The sequence below is a fragment of the Delphinus delphis genome, chromosome 4 (genome assembly GCF_949987515.2).
Source record: "Delphinus delphis chromosome 4, mDelDel1.2, whole genome shotgun sequence".
NCBI lineage: Eukaryota > Metazoa > Chordata > Mammalia > Artiodactyla > Delphinidae > Delphinus > Delphinus delphis.
The window spans coordinates 138,201,432-138,217,121 of record NC_082686.1 but is presented as its reverse complement, the minus strand read 5'-3'; positions in this window follow the sequence as shown (position 1 = coordinate 138,217,121).

Below are 15,690 nucleotides of genomic sequence, written 5' to 3'. Positions count from 1 at the left end.
TGTACCTGTTAGCCATTTGGATGCCTTCACTGGTAAAAATGTCTATTCAGTTTCTTTGCTCACCTTTTAATCAGATTGTTTTTGTTGTTGAGTTGTATGTGTTCTCTATATATTTTGGATACTAATCGCTTATCTGACCTACGGTTTGCAAATATTTTCTCCCATTCCATAGGTTGCCTTTTTGTTTCTTGACTGTTTCATTTTCTGTGCAGAAGTTTTTGATGTAGTTCCACCTGTTGAGGTGTTGCTTGTGCTTTTGATGTCATATCTCAAAAAATCTTCCAGACCAATGTCAAAAGCTGCTTCCCTATGTTTTCTTTTAAGAGTTTTATGGTATCAGGTCTTATGTTTAAGTCTTTAATCCGTGTCATGTTAATTTTGTGAGTGGTGTAAGATAGGAGTTCAGCTGCATTTTTCTGCATGGGATCATTCAGTTTTCCCAGTACTATTTGTTGAGGAGAATATCTTTTCCCCTTTGAGTGTTCAAAATATAGAAAAAAACTCAAACAACTCAATGACAAAAACAAACAAGCAATCTGATTAAAAATTGGACAGAGGGCCTATATGGACATTTTTCCAAAGAAGACATCCAAGTGGTTAAGAGGTACATGAAAAGATGTTCAGCAACATTAATCATCAGAGAAATGCAAATCAAATCTACAAGGAAATATTCTCACACGGTTAGATGGCTATCATCAAGAAAATGAGATGAGTGTTGCCAGGCATGTTGAGAAAAGGGAATACTTGTACACTGTTGGCAGGATTGTAAATTGGTTCAGCCACTATGGGAAAGAATATGGAGGTTCCTCAAAAAATTAAAAATAGAGCTACCATATTTCCAGTAATCCCACTTCTAGATATTTATCCAAAGAAAATGAAAAGAGTATATTGAACAGATATTCCCATGTTTACTGCAACACTATTCACAATAGTCAAGATATGGAAACAACCTAAGGGCCCATCAGAGGATGAATAAAGAGGAAGATATAAATGTATATCTTATATAAAATAATATTATTCAGGCATGAGAAAGAAGGAAATCCTGTTAGTTGAGAGGGCATGGATGGACCTTGAGGGCATTATGCTAAGTGAGATAAGTCAAGCAGAGTAGTACAAATATAATATCAGTTACATGAGAATCTAAAAAAGCTGAACACATTAAAAGCAGAGAGTAGAATGATGGTTACCAGAGGTTAGGGGGTAGGAAAATTAGAGAGATGTTGTTTAAGGGTACAAATGTGGAACTGGTAGATAAGTTAAGTCCTGGAGATCTAATGCACAGGCAATAATACTGCATTTTAAAACTTCAAATAAGAGGCTAAGAGACTAGACCTCAAGTGTTTCCACCACACACACACACACACACAATAATAATAAGTATGTGACATGAAAGAGGTGTTAGCTAACATATGGTAATAATCACACTACAACATATAAATGCATCAAATCAATACATTGCACACCTTAGACTTACACAATGTTAATTATATCTCAATAAAAGTAAATTTAAAAAACGATTGAATTGCCATTAACTGAGATGAGCAAGGCTGTGCATGGAGGTCAATTTTAGGGAGCTGTATTAATTTGGGCCATGTTGAGCTTGCAATGTGCATTAGACAACAAAGTGGAGATATTCATTAGGCAGCGAGATATAACATAAGGTAGAAGGGTAAGGTCTCAGCTAGAAATCTACTTTGGGGAGATAAAAGCAAGGAAATTGTGTTTAAAGCCATAGATTAGATGAAAGCATCAAGGAATTGATGAGAAGCAGTCCAAAATTTGGATAAAATTGTACACGCATGACAAGTATGGAATGTAGGGATTCTAATATTTAAATATCTAACATTGTTTTAGGCCACACCCAACACGGCTTTTCTAGGATATTAGTTCCCAGACCAAGGATCGGACCCAGGCTCCCTGCAGTGGAAGCACAGAATCCTAACCACTGGACCACCAGGGAATTCCCATTAAATGTCTAACATTTAAAAAGGGAAGACAGCATGGCAAGTATAATAAAACTTGGAAGATGGGAGTTAATGACATAGGAGGAAATTAGGAGACAAACAGAGACGAAGGGAGAAATTAAAAAGTTGACTCACTCCAACAATTTAAGGAAAAGTCTGATTATTCTTTGACCACAGTCCAAGATATAAAAGATTATCTCCAGAACTGGCTTTAAATCCATCTCTGCTCGTCAGTCTTGGTTTGCATGGCTACAACTGGCTTCAGTAACCACACATTTAAAAGTCAACCCATCATCATCGACCTCATTCCAACAACCAATCTTGCATAGCTGAAATTTACCCTCTCCTTCACTACCCTCACTTCAGAAAATCTGTCAGTCTCTGCACTCCGAGCCTCTCCAGACTCTACTGGTTGTTAAAACAAAGACTGTGCTTTTACCATACAGTCCTCCACGTCTTTGCACACAATTCATTCAGCTCTGTGTTTCAGATAAAGAGCAGCAATTTCTTCCTTCAACAATGTTTCAGAATGGGGAGAGGGATCAGCAGTGTTCAATATGACTGAGAAGTTAAAGAAATTAAAGACTAGGAGTGATCACTGGATTTATCAACATGGAGGTTATTGATAACTTTGTAGAGTCAGTTCAGTGCTGAGGGACTCAGACTGCAGTAGTTTGGGTCGTGAGTGGGAGTTGATGAAAATGGAGATTTACCTTGTGTCCTTTAATAACCTCTTTGTCCTCCAGGCAGCCATTGATTTGGTTTTCATTACAAAAGATTCTTTTGCATTTTCTAGAATTTTACATAATTGCAATCATAAAGTGTTTAATTTTTTCCCCCCTTGGCTGCCCTAGTGTGACATATTTATTTTGAAATTAATCAATGGTGCTTATATGAGTAGTGCACCCTGTTTACATTATTGAGAAGTATGTTCTAGTGTTTGTTCCATTGTTTGTTTATTTATTCATCTGGTTATGGATATTTTAATTGTTTCCAGTTTTGGCTATTGCAAATAAAAGCAGTACAGAAATAGGAAAGAAAAAAAAAGCAAGAAAATGGAGACAGATTTTAAGACACATTCTCTTAAAAAAATTTAAGAGAATATTTTTTAAGTGAAAGTTTAGTTTTAAAATGGTTTTAGATTTACAGCAAATTGGAAAGATACTACAGAGAGTTCCCATATACTCCACACCCAGTTTCTCCCACTGTCAACATCTTACTTTAGAGAACACTCTTTTCAGATACTTCACTCTCAACAGAAGAGACAATAGGTAGTTGTGACTCAGTAGCTAGAGGAGAAAATGAGGTTAAAGGGTTTTTCTCTTTGAATTGACTTCTTTCACTGCTTTTGTTTGTCCATGAGTTTAAGATAGGACAGACCACTGATGTCTAAATAATGATTAGAATAATACTGAAGACAGAGAAAGGATGAAGATAACTTTGAGAGGTGACTTCTTAGAGAGTTTATAACTGACAGTCCTTATGTTTTCAGGCAAAACTGTTGAGTTTCATCTGGTTTAATGCACATCACAGTGACAAGAAGATTTTAGGAAAGTTCTAACATGCCTTTCCCATTGTAAAAACTGGACATTAGCTTTATAGCTGAAGTTATTATTACCAGCTCATGGCCACTATTGTTATGATAGTGAAAATGAGCAGGACCTTGTGCGGCCTTCCTAGGACAGACCTCATCATGTCCTCCGTCTGCCTTTTGTTAGTAGAAAAACTTTAGCAAAAGAATAAGTTTAATCAGAGAAATGAGAAAATGCAGAAACAAGGGAAAACAGTCAAACAAAGACAAAATAATAATAGTTTAGTCACTAAGCAAAGTCAAGGACTTTTAGTTTCTCCTCAAGGGCTATAGATAATATCCTGAGTCATGTCCTTTGAGCTGTTTTGCAGACACTAAGAACCCCACCAGGTGGAAGAAGTTAACTACATGATGACCAGACTGTAGCCATGACAAGCTGTTCCACCTTACATAATTATAAGAACTGACCTCAAAGAAATGGGAAAAAACCAACCCTGACATGGAAGATTAACTGTACTTAAAAGAATCAAGATGATGCTGATCAGACCAAGCACCACTAATTTCAGGATGACTGTTGGAGCTGACTGTGTTGTTCTGCAAGTGGCCCACCCCTCCCCAGCCTTGCACCGCCCCCCACCGCCCTTAGAAACTCTTGCCCCCGATCAGCAAAGGAGAGTTGGTTTTTTGTGATATAAGTACATCTTCCGCCAGGATTGCTGACTTCCTCAATAAAGCTATCTTACCCAACATGTGTCTCTCAGTATTGGATTCTTGAGTGATGAGCAGTGAAACCTGAGTCTGGTAATAATAGCACCTCTATGTATCAAGCTGTCCATGTAATTTCACTTCAAATCTTTTATCCCATCTCTAAATGCTAGAATTTGACTAATAGGCTCCTGTGGCTTCCCATAAAGAGGTGACAGAATTTGAAGATGAGGGACTTTCCACATTTCTCTGATGACTTCATCTCAGCTCATTTTATTTATTTATTTTTTCAAAAAATTTTAAATAAATAAATTTATTTATTTATGGCTGCGTTGGATCCTTGTTGCTGCGCGCGGGTTTCCTCTGGTTGCGTCCAGTGGGGGCTACTCTTTGTTGCGGTGCACAGGCTTCTCATTGTGGTGCCTTCTCTTGTTGTGGAGCACAGGCTTTAGGCGTGTGGGCTTCCGCAGTTGCACGGGCTCAGTACTTGTGGCTCATGGGCTCTAGAGCACTGGCTCAGTCTCTGTGGCACACGGGCTTAGTTGCTCCACTACATGTGGGATCTTCCCGGACCGGGGCTCAAACCCATGTCCCCTGCATTGGCAGGCTGATTCTTAACCACTGCGCCATCAGGGAAGTCCTCAGCTCATTTTAAAATAGCACATTAGGAGAAGACAAAAGTGAAACTCCACATTTCTTGTCAATCTCAACTGTGACCAGAAAGCTTTGGCTCTTCCCAGTAATAAAAAATGCATCATTCAATAATATTTTTGACTACAAAGAAATGAAATGAATTGATGTATTAAAAAATCAATTTAAACCCATTTAATGCTTTAAGAAATTTCCTCAAAGAGATTTGAGTCAAAAATGAAGATTTTCAGAGAGAAGTACCTGAGACAGGGAATGAAAATGCGAGAGGGTATGCCAGAAAAATTTCAAACAAATTGAGGAGAACAGTTCAGAGCCCAAGCTTTCAAGAACAGCTGTCAAGGGCAAAGACAGTGGTAAGCAAAACCACTCCCTCTTTCTTCCTGCCTTATGCCATTTCTTTTCACCTCAGGGAGTTAGGCGCATTCTCTCCTTCAAACTGATGGTCCTAATGCATGTTTTCATTTCCTTTCTCTAAAACCAAAGTTTATACACAACACAGCCAGGTTTCCCAAAATCTCAGAGCTATAGAATTAGAAAAGGAACACTTAGGTAAATCAGGAGACCTTTCATTGTCATGATAAAAGCCTGTAAGTACATGAAATTTGGGGCAAACAACCTGGCAACGTCCTTATTTTCTGCTTCACTGCTCTTCTCTGATCAGAACACTTTTCCATGTGTCTTGCCTCTTTTCTCACTCACCTTGTACCTGTATTGCTGAATACTGATGAGGTCTGACTTGGGTCAGTGACAGTCCCTGGTTTTCCAGTAACCTGCTTGGGCCCTAAATGCTGGCTGAAATTGCAAGAAGATTGGTAGGCTAAACGTCGCCCCCACTGATAACGGAAAAGAAATTGCTATACATGGGTAAAGAGTGGTTCTGCTGGTGGGAATGTGAATTGCTTCAGCCACTATGGAGGACAGTATAGAGGTTCCTTAAAAAACTACAAATAGAACTACCATATGACCCAGCAATCCCACTACTGGACATATACCCTGAGAAAACCATAATTCAAAAAAAGTCATGCACCAAAATGTTCATTGCAGCTCTATTTACAATAGCCCAGAGATGGAAACAACCTAAGTGTCCATCATCGGATGAATGGATAAAGAAGATGTGGCACATATATACAATGGAATATTACTCAGCCATAAAAAGAAAAAAAATTGAGCTATTTGTAATGAGGTGGATAGACCTAGAGTCTGTCATACAGAGTGAAGTAAGTCAGAAAGAGAGAGACAAATACCGTATGCTAACACATATATATGGAATTTAAGGAAAAAAAATGTCATGAAGAACCTGGGGTAAGACAGGAATAAAGACACAGACCTACTAGAGAATGGACTTGAAGATATGGGGAGGGGGAAGGGTAAGCTGTGACAAAATGAGAGAGCGGCATGGACATATATACACTACCAAATGTAAGGTAGATAGCTAGTGGGAAGCAGCCGTATAGCACAGGGAGATCAGCTCGGTGCTTTGTGACCACCTAGAAGGGTGGGATAGGGAGGGTGGGAGGGAGGGAGACACAAGAGGGAAGAGATACGGGAACCTATGTATATGTATAACTGATTCACTTTGTTATAAAGCAGAAACTAACACACCATTGTAAAGCAATTATACTCTAATAAAGATGTAAAAAAAAAAAAAAAAAAAAGAGTGGTTCTGCAAACCCTCAGTTAGAAAAAGAGTGACTGAAATATCCAGAGGATAAGAATGTAATCTGAGAATGACAGACGCTTGAGTTCGACATCATGGCTTTGGTCTTTCACTAATACAATAAGCCAAATTTAGAGAATAACATGTATATCCCAGAAAAAGTCTTGTGCCATCAATTGTCTTAAAAAGCCCAGGCATGAGTGTCTCATAGAACCCTGCCAAGCCTGCTCCATGTGAGTCCATTTCAGGAGTACAAATCATTCTATCTGGAAAGGAAGAAAAAATCTTAGGTACATGGATCACGGAAATGTTGCACAGTGTTATTCATGCCATTCCAAACGTTCTAAGGATGGCTGTATACTGGGAGCCTTTTCTCTGATTGCAGGCTAGTTTTTTCACATCCTGTTGCCTCTGAAACCTCAGAGCATCACTGACCTCAGTCCCCTTGGGACAGTGTGGGCCAGTAGAAAGAACCCTGGAGCAGTAATCCACGGGACATGGATGCCATGGCTGGCTCCTGTACTTAGCAAACACATAAACCCATGCAAGGTTCACAGTCATAGATCCCAAACCTGGAAGGAGACATTAGGCAGGTAAGTTATTTTCACCCCTATTTTGCTGAAAAGGAAATTAAGTTCTGCAGAGATTATCATTTGTGGAAGGCTACACAAGGAAAGAGTGATTGGAAAGACTGGAAATTTCTGTTTCTTTTTCTTTAAAATTGGAATAAGATCTACTTCACTGGCTTCAAAAAATGTCATGGGGGGGGAATGTATGTGATAATGTCTGTGAAATAGAAAGCCTTATGCAAAATAAGGGGTTGTTACATTCAGAGAGCTGGTGGGTTTGAAAGGGGAAATGTCTTTATTAGGAAAAAGCACACAAGCTGTCATTCATCCAGCTACTGTGCCTCATGCCACCCTCGCTTCAAATTAGTCTGGCCTAGCTAGAGTTGCCTCTTTGAAAGTTATCCTCGCTTCTTAGACGGATCTCACAGTCAATGCTTGGTCAATGTGGGCTATAAAGTCTCTACCCTCAGCCCCAGTGTGTAGGAAATTTATGAACTGGTATCCCATTCATTGTTATCCATGGGCTTGGCTACAAATCGTGTTGGGATTGCATCACAGCCTGAGCTTTCCTTCTGCTCAATCCTGCTTCCTTTCTTTCTGTTCCAGGAGTACTGCTCTCAAGTTTATTTCCCAATAAACTTACCAGTCTTAAACCTCTATCTGGAGGGCGCTTCTTGGGGAATGTGACCTGTGACACTAACACATTTTTTTCAAAGACAGTAGTGTGTTTTACAAGCATTGCCTTTGTTGAGGCATAGTTTTGGTGTGTGAATGAAACCAGCTGTTATCTCTCCCCCCTCCATTGCAACTCTTTCCTGCAAGGGAGCTGTGCACTCAAGGATGGTGATCAAATGAATTAAGTGGGCAAGTACCCTCTCATAAATGTGGTTTGGAGAACGCGGTTGCTTCCAGAGGGTCTCAGTGGGACTTCTTATGTCTTCCCTCCCAAGTCTAAGGTCTTCAGACGTGTAAAACACACTGTAGCCTGGATTATCTAGTTAGTCACAGGCTCAGAGCACAGCCAGAAATTCATTGCATTTCAATGCTTGAAGGTAACCAGATAAAACAGGGTTTTCTCTCTCCTCTCCCTGTAATTGACATTTTTAAGAAAGAAGAAATCAGAGTTAATCAAATTATGCAAAGGCTTCACCTTTTATTAAATAGCAGAGGTGGACCATGACGGATGCTCTGACTCTAAAATTCTTGGTGGGTTTGCAGTAAACAGCCGCCGTCGAAAGATACTGGAGCTTGGGAAGGGGGGGGCCAGTGGCCAAATGTAGGTGCAAGGAAGTGATCCCTCATGGTACAACCTCTGAGTGACATCAGAGACCTGTTGAGTGAGGCCTGACTTTGAGAGAAAGGAAGTTCTGGAGGAGGCAGATATATCCTGGACCATTGAAAAAGGAGAAGAGGAGAATTGAATTGGTATCTTAAGAAAATAATCATTAAGAACTGGCAATGTCACCACAGTTCATCCCAGTGACTTCCTAAGCACTAGAGTGAAAGAAAAATTGAAGGGAAAAAAAATCATTTGGGAACACAGAAAAGAAGCTCTTGTACTTGTGGAAGCAGAGGTGAAAGGGCTCAGAAATTGCAAAATGAATGGTGTTCCCAGAACTGTATGTCTTTTCAAGCTGAACTTGGAGAGGAAAGAGCTAGCTTTCTAGCTGCTACCAATTGCTCTCACAATGCCTTTGCCAGAGCACTTATCCATGCATCTTCAGTGAGCTGTCCCACATCAAGATACAGGCAAAGCCCAGTACAAGGTCAGCTCTGATAATGAACGGTTCTGCATAATGATGTAGCACTTCCATGCCCCTCACCAACAAGATACCATATCACTGCTTTGTTAATCCGATTACCAAGATTTTGTCAGGCTCTGCCAGGTGTGCAGAGCTGCTTCCTGAGCTCTGAGCACTGATTAATCGTATCCTGGCTGTCAGGTCTGGATCCTGAGCAGAGGGGAGCATGAATCTCTTACTACAGGTTACAAACTCAAAGGCCAGCCTATTGTCGCTACACAGTGACACTGGCCCAGAGGTTCCAGATCTTGCAGTGTTTCAGGGAAATACATATTGTCTGTAGCCCATGGGTTGGATGCCACATGTTAACCAAAAAAGACAAAAAACAAAAAACATATGCATGTGGCATCCAACCCACAGGTTACCTTCACACTAAAATGTATATACTACTCAATTGTTTATCAAGTACTTTGCTATTGTATATATAACTAGAATCTTAGAACATAAGTAAGATAAATACCATTCCCATTTCATAGGTGAGGAAAATACAATTTATAGGTGTAAAGTGACTTGTTTATAATTCTATAACCAGGGAGTAGAAAAGATTAAATACTGATCTGAGCCCTGGACTCAGGATCTCTTCAACAACCTTTGTTCTATGTTAAATGCACTCTGTTTCTTCTAATGCCTTCTATTACATCACTCAGTATAGAAATCAATGCCGACAGAATACAGAAAAGTGACATTTGAATGTGGATCAGACAACTCACTTCTGGACAATTAATCCTGGAAGAGGGGAGCAGAATTTACATATAATTTGATTCTTTACATGCTTGTTTGTTTACCTTTCCATTTCTGATAAGTAGCCAGGTCCTCATAAAAGTAAAAGCTGCCCTAGCATCTCTGAGGTGGGAAACAATAGACGTTAGTGTCAGAGAAGGAAAGAATTAAATGTCTACTGCACACTGCACTCTGAAAGCAACGTTATAGATGTTGTTCCATGGAGTACTACTCAAAGGAACAGGAAGGATTATACTTGGAAATGATATGCAATAAATAGAAAGGAAATAGAAGGCATTCATAGTAATTTGCCAGTTACCTACGCTTTGAAAACTAGAAGCTGGAAACTTAGAACACTCTAATAGGTGGCAAAGCCCAGCCATGGGAAGAGATATATATTTCCAATTAGCCTTGGTAATAATAAAAATATGTACTATTTTTTTGAGCTCCTATATTGTGCTGGATCCTCTACTTATAACTACGAACACAATATCAACAATACTCACAATGGTCCTCCATGGTAGGGTTTAGAATTTTGGTCTATTGTTATTGATGGAATTGTGACCTAGAAAGATCCCACAACTAGAGCATAGTGTATCAGGGACTCACATATAGTATAGAGGCTCTAAGATAATAACACCTACTACTCACCTTCAAAACTAGGCAAATCACTCATAGGGATCCCTTATAAAAGTCCAGGGCAACCTAAACGTCCATCAACAGAAGAATAGATCAAGAAGATGTAGTATATATACACAATGGAATATTACTCAGCCATTAAAAAGAATGAAATAATGCCATTTGCAACAACATGGATGGACCTAGAGATCCACTCATACTGAGTGAAGTAAGTCAGACAGAGAAAGAGAAGTATTGTGATATTGCCTATATGAGGAATCTAAAAAAAAATGATACAAATGAACTTATTTATAAAACAGAAACAGATTCACAGATTTAGAGAACAAACTTATGGTTACCAGGGGGATGAGGTCGGGGAGGGATAGTTAAGGAGTTTGGGATTGACATGTACACACTGCTATATTTAAAATGGATAACCAACAAGGACCTACTGTAGAGCACAGGGAACTACTTAATACTCTGTAATGGCCTATATGGGAAAATAATCTAAAAAAGGGTGGATAGATGTATATGTATAACTGATTCACTTTGCTGTACACCTGAAACTAACACAACATTGTAAATCAACTATACTCCAATATAAGATAAAAAGTTAAAAAAAAGTTCAGGGCAAACGCAGGGTTGAGATAAGGGCAGATGTTTCAGGTAAACAGAGAGAAGAAACCACAGGGTATGTTTCTGCTAAGGCATGGCCACCTACCAGTGTATGGCTGCACTGAGAATGATGACTCTATCTCCATGGCCCCCGTCTCCTCATTTTTTTGTATTTTCTCTATTCTTTCAGGGGAAGTATTAGTTTTCTTTAGTTTCATTTTTTTTTAGTTCCCCTCTTTTCTTTTCCCTAAAACTTTCCTTTTATCTTGGCTGACCACAATAGAGATTTGTCCCCATTCTACCTAGAGGGGTGTAGTGAGCACAAAGAACAGGCAGGGTGAAGACAGCACCAGTCCTGGAAGAACTGCTGACCCACAGGAAGACAGGCACTGGAGAGAGAGAATCAGAGACCACTGCGATCAGCTGAGACCTTCCTTCCTATAGTTTCACTCTGTCTCCTTTATTCATTCTCTTTATAAAATGCCAAAGTTTCACTCCTATGCTTGCTCAAAAGCTATCTACTTAGCTTCTTAAATTGGCTAGATTCAGGAATTCAGAGACCAGGGCAGAAGTGTGTCATCTCTCCCCTACAATTTTTGGAAAAGTTCCCATTTTATGTTTTGGTGTGTATCCAAAAAAGGTGCAAGGAAAAATAAGTCTTCAATAAATTGTAATTTATTCCTAAAAGTCAACTCTGGACTTAGCTGTCTTAAATTAAAGTAGCCTACAATTTTGAAAATCAAAGGGAACTCACACACACCCACAAGAACTTAAGAGCAAACAAACAAAAAAAAAAAACAGAGAATGAAGCCCAGACTCCCCCGGCCCCAGAAACCAACAGTTTCAGGCAGCAGGGGGGTCAGCATTTTTGTCTAGCTGCCTCTGTGTTCTACCAGTGGGTATAGAAAAAACAATTTCAGCAGCTTTTTAGCCAGAGAATTATTGCTTCCTTTGCTTTGTGAATTTGCTGAGTCCTCAGGATGGGCAGCTTAAAAAAAAAAAGAAAGAAAGAAAGAAAGAAAGAAAAAAATCAAAGCCAGTTGGTTCTAGAGGAAATGCTTCCAAGGATTCTGATGTCGTCTCATCATGGGAGGGAGGGAGGGAGGGGATGTGATGTCATTACTATTTATTAATATAGAAATGAAACATCATGATATCTTCTCTCCTCCCTGAGATGACAATGAGAGGTTCAAGACAGAAGCTGACGCATCTCCCCAGTAATAGTAAATTGTGTCATTGAGAAGACCTTCCCCCAGTGGCTTCCCCAAATGACTCATGCAAAATGTATAACTCTGTTGTGAAACCCAGAGTTAATAAGGTGAAAAATACAGAGTCCCCCGTCTTGTGAAGCTCTTTAATTCACCTGTTCCTTCATTTAAACAAATATTTGAGGGGTAATTATTATGTAATAAGCTCTGTACTACATATTAGGATTCATGTGTGAATAATAACAAAAAAGATAATATTATGAATAATAGCAACACATATTTATTAGCACTCAGTATGCCAGAAACTGTGCCTGGAATTCACATACATTTTCTCATTAAATTGTCGCCCCAAAAGCCCTGTGATGCAGATATAATTATTGTCTTATTTCACAAATGAGGAAACAGAAGCTTAGAATAGGAAAGCATCTTGCTATAGGTAGCAAATAATGGAACCACAATTTAAATTCAAGCTGAAGGGCTCTAAAAAACACAGACTTGATCACTTTACTCTCTCACCTGAAGCTTTTCAGGGAAGGTTCTGAATACCATATTTTATTCAGCAGGGAGACTTGATTGGGCGGTTATCTTTAACATGAAAATACTACCGAAGGTGGTCACACACTAACCCAACTTCTCTTTAGTTCTATTATAAGTAAAGGGAGTTGGAATCACTTGCTCAACAGGAATATTCAACTGGATCTCTGGTTACATAAAAGATGAATTTTAAGCTCAAAGAGTATCAGATTTGTGGTGGACTTAGAGATCCTTACGTCACTCCTATTCAATAACTATTTTTAATGTAAAACAAATATAGTTATTTATATTTAGTGTAGTATAGGCATGTGTTCATTTCAAATAAAAATGTACTTGGAAGCACATGTTTAAAAAGACACTTATAATAGAATAATTTTCAGCTATAAAAAGGAATGAAATTCAGATATAAGTGACAACATGGAAAAACATTATGCTAAGTGCAGGAAGCCAGTCACAAAAGACAACATGTAATGTGATTCCATTCATATGAAATTTCCAAGGAGGAAAATCTATAGACACAAAGTAGATTAGCAGTTTCCTAGAGCTGGGGTGGTAGGTGGGACATAAGGGTTGATAGCTAAAATACACAGGGTTTCTTTTAGAGGTGGTAAAAATATTCTAAGATTGACTGTGGTAATGGCTGCACATATCTGTGAATATACTAAAAATCATGGAATTTATGTTTTAACCGGGTAACTTGTATTATATGTGAACTATATCTCTGAAGCTATTTAAAAGGAAAGGCAGGGGGTAGGAAGCATGGAGCCCCATCCCTGTCACTTCCACTCTCAGTGAGACTCCTGAGTCAGTTTTTCAGAGCTTTAAGTTTCAAAAAAAAAAATTACAACACTATTTTAAGCCATTTTATGAATGACAAAATAGAAGCCACTGCTAAAAATGTATGAGCTGCATAGCACAAGGAGATCAGCTCAGTGCTTTGTGACCACCTAGAGGGGTGGGATAAGGAGGGTGGGAGGGAGATGCAAGAGGGAGGGGATATGGGGATATATGTATATGTATAGCTGATTCACTTTGTTATAAAGCAGAAACTAACACAACATTGTAAAGTAATTATACTCCAATAAGGATGTTAAAAAAAAAAGTATGAGGTAGAGTAGGATGATTTCTCTTCCTCATTCACTCTAGCCCCAGAGAATATTATTAATGGATTAGCCAAGTCAAAGAAGTAGTTGACAATAGACCATGTTACTACAGTTTGGAGCTTTCCTTTTGATGATGGAAAGGATTATAGTTCAGAGCCCACATGGAGTGGCTCCCCTTTACCCATCTTTTACCCATCACCACTTTACCCACTCTTCTCTCCAGTCAGTTGAAAAAGGAAAACAGGCTTGGAATTGTTTCACCTTGGAAGTAACCCTCTTCTAGAAAAACCTAAAACAGGTCAATGTAACTCTTTCAAAGGACTAAGGAGAAGCATTCTCTCTCCCCCGTTTCTTGGCTTGCCATTTGTTGGAATTATCTTCCTTGCCATTGAAGTGGTATTATATCTTGTTATCTCCTTTTCTCTTCTCAGAGACTTATGAAGGTGGAGCTATGTCAGTCTCCCTCAGTAGCCTATTTCAATGTTTTATGTCTAAGACACTAAAACAGTCTTAATAATGCCCAGTCAAAATCAAACTCACTGTGGTTAAGCCAGGTTGCTCTCTTTGTGTCATCCCCAGAAATAGGAAAATGCGTCTTGCCTGCACTTAGAGATTTTATTTTCTATACTTAGAATAAAAGTGAAAAATAGAATCTTGCTAATAGGCCATATAGCCTTCAACCTCCAATTTCATTCTAACGAAAACATAAGTAAAAGTAAAATCTCTCAGTACACTGACAAATAGAACTGCCACGTAACCTGATGTCAGAATCTTGGCTCCATTGCCATTAATTTAACAGTAATTAATCACGGGGGGTGCTGGGTCTGCTTCTTGTTAATCTCTTGATAATCTTGTTAATCATTTCTTGATACAATTATTGTTTTGTAAAGGAAGGATGATAATGAGATAGTTTTTGCTTTCACTACTGTCCATACTGAACCCAAGTCTGCATCAGTAAGAACATTAGGTAGTTGCTCCTCTTCCCAAGGACTGCTGATTTTGGAAAGAGGAGAAACCATTTGCAGGTGTAGGAAGCTACTGAACCTATAGGAAGCTTTTTGGGCCCAGTCTTTCTAGTTGGAAGGTAGATGGCTCCCACAAAACCAGATGAGCTCCTGGATTCTACTCAAAACATGCTGTTCATTGCTCACACTCTGCAATGTGTGTTCATGCCTTCTGCTCATTTTTAAATTGGGATTTCTGGGGAGAATGGTGTCTGAGAAATGGAGGTGTAAGAATTTCTAATGCCCAACACATCGCAAGCTTATCAATTTGAACAGCTTTCTGGGTATGAAAATGCCATCATGAGAGTTAAAGATTCCAAGTAAGAGATTACAGCACCTCAGTGAAGCACAGAAATAAGAAAAGAATCATTGAGGAAGGGAGGAAATATAAATTCACATTACCCCCATCACCCCTTCACCAAGTCCAAGCAACCCAATGTGGAGACACTTCCTCTATGAGAGGAAAAGAATGAGGTGAAGGTCCAACTTTACTATTAACCCCCTCATTAATGCTCAGGTACCAGGCTGACTCCTGGGGCCCTAGGTAGCTTCCAGTGGACTCCTGTAAACCCAGGCACCTGACTTATTCAGGTGCTTGCTTGCTCCAGTGACCCCAGGTGGCTCCCATGGCCCCAGGTGACTTCTGCAAACCAAGCTTCCACTAGGCCACCACAAACCCAGGCCTCTGGCCCACTCTGACAATCTGCCAGCTTCCCCAGCCACAGATAGCTCTTGTGATTCCAGGCTCCCAGTGGACTCCAGGAAATCCAAGCTCCCAACTCACCCTGACACTGACCAGCTTCCTCAGGCCTGAGTGGTTCCCATGGCACCAGGCTCTCCATCAGCCCATGCAAACTCAGGCTCCAAGTGGGCACATGTGAACCCAGGTTCCCAGGTGGGCCCAGTGATAGACCAACTAACACGGGTCCAGGTTTTGTACCAACTTCAGCTGGTTTCTATTAGCTTAAAATAGACTGTTTTATCTATAAGATGTTTTATGTAAGAGTCA